Source organism: Centruroides sculpturatus, unplaced genomic scaffold, assembly GCF_000671375.1.
Source record: "Centruroides sculpturatus isolate CEXI.00-Female unplaced genomic scaffold, Cexi_2.0 scaffold1257, whole genome shotgun sequence".
In the NCBI taxonomy this organism is placed as follows: domain Eukaryota; kingdom Metazoa; phylum Arthropoda; class Arachnida; order Scorpiones; family Buthidae; genus Centruroides; species Centruroides sculpturatus.
Window position 1 is genome coordinate 165,494 of NW_019385383.1, and position 2,318 is coordinate 167,811.

Below are 2,318 nucleotides of genomic sequence, written 5' to 3' on the forward strand. Positions count from 1 at the left end.
TTGGTTCATTATATGTTCATCTATTTAAAAAATTCACAATAGTCTGAAATTTGTTGATTTTTTAAAAATTTACAAAGTAGACAATCTTTAATATATATATATATATATATATATATATATAAAGTTGTCATAAAATAAAAAGCTATTAGAATAATTTTAACATAGATGTAAATACTTGTAAATTTGATTAATTAATTTTCTTTAAATTACAATATATTCTCTTTAGTATTTACTCTGAACTTGACAGTTGTACAGTACATATTGAGTGTAACTTGACATTATGCAATATGAAATAATAGTAATGTTGCAACTTAGAAAAACTAAATTTTTGATAATAATAAATTATCTGTAATATATTATCTATACCGTATATAAGACATCAATCACTAATACTTATTATAGCTAATATTTACTTTAAATTAGTAACACGATATAATATAATGCTCTACAAATAAGAATAAAAGTAATATATATATAATTTTATGGCTTATTATTCTATAAATATTTAAAAACTGTTAACTATTATTTACGTGTATTATTCATCACTAGAATAATTTTTGTACACAATATATCAGTGTATAAATGTAAATTTTGAACATACTTTCGATTATAATAAATAAATTAATTAAAATTTCTTAAATGATTTATTTTTTAAAGCTATAACAAAGTCAATTTATTCCGTTTTAATAGAAGAATTTCGTTCTTAGCTTACTCCTGAATGCTGCAATCTCTGTTAAAATATACAACTTACTCCTTTAATTATTTTTATCTTAGGATGAATGTGTACAAACAACACAAAAATATGCTGGATATTTTAAATTCTGCTAGAAAAATAAATAAATAAAACGTGTTTGAGGCCATTCATAACGAATTTTTAACGTTCATTCCTCTTCCATTTAATGCAGGTTGAATATAATGTAAAAAATTTTAAGATCACAGGTGAAGTTAATGGCTATACGTAAGAGGTCATTCAACACAGAAAAATCATCAGTATAAATTATTTTAATTGAATATTATATATTAATAAATATTCTAAATAATTTTTTTTCATTTTAATGAAATTTTCTTGAATTAAGATGACAGTTACGTGAATAATAATAATAATATAAGAAATAACCTTTTATTAATAGACGATTTAATGCATTAAAATTTAATTAAATAAATTATTTAAAATTTTAAAATATAATTTAAACAGTTTTTTAAACTGTTTAAATGGTTAAAACAATTAAATTGGAAAAAGTATTCGAGACGGTGCGATTCCGGCTTACACAGGTTTTACTGTATTTCAAAAGTCAAAATTTGGATTTTTTGTAAGCAAGAAACAGTCCTTTGAAAAATTTATGATCAATTTAAGAGTGTAAACATCATAATTTCAATTAAAAAAAGGCAAAAATTAGCTTCAATTTTAAGAATTAGTAATTTTCAGTATGTGAAAATTTATGTCTTCATATTAATAAATCCTTCCCCAAAGAATTGTTTCACCGTCGGCTTGTTTCTAATTGAAAGGATACTTTTATAATATTGAAGTTAATAATAAATTCATTAAACAGTACCACTTCAATTAAAAAAAAAGTGAAAAATCAAAAATTTGTCAAAGAATTTATAAGTTTCTCTTTATCACATTGATATCATCTTCAGCATCTTTTTCTTTCCTCACAGACAGATGATTTATTAATGATACTTTAATATAATTTTAATATATTTTTAAAAATTAAAAAGGATCATAATAGTTATTTTAATATTTTAAATGTTAGTTAATAATGATAAGAAATAAGAAAAAAAAAAAGAAAACTTTTCGGATGAGTTTGAGATCGAATTAAATATGCCAGAGAGTGTCTACCTATCAACAAATGAATATAAGTTAATTAGCATCCTTGCTGAAATTTCTAACAACTTTTAATTAATGTTAGAAATGAAATCAATATTTTAAATTGTGCTTTACTATTTAAATATTTTATGTAATATTTCAATTTTAAGTGTTACTTTATCGTTTATTTGTTTTATAAACTAGCTTTGTAGCTGTTAAAGATATGAAATACTTGAGCCAAAAATTGAAAAAGATAAAAATGAAGAATTTTTGTGTCAAAAAATAAAGGAAAGTAAAATATATTTTAAAAATTCAGCAATTTTATACCTTAAAACATTCAATTTATCTTTTCTCTTAGTTTTTTGGAATAAATTTTCTACCCTAAAACAGAAAAACACGAACTTTTTGCTAAAAAAATTAAGAAATTTAAACCTAAACACTAATATAATTTATCTTCTGTAGCTTCTAGACATAAATTTCCTTTTTATTTACTTTCATACCCATATTTTTT

The 2,318-nt window shown here is 21.1% G+C and overlaps 1 protein-coding gene across 1 annotated transcript in view; it reads right to left on the bottom strand.

Moving 5' to 3' along the window:
* The window catches only part of LOC111638378 (receptor-type guanylate cyclase Gyc76C-like), a 126,885-nt gene that overhangs the window by 107,371 nt on the left and 17,196 nt on the right, over positions 1-2,318 (bottom strand). The window lies entirely within an intron of this gene.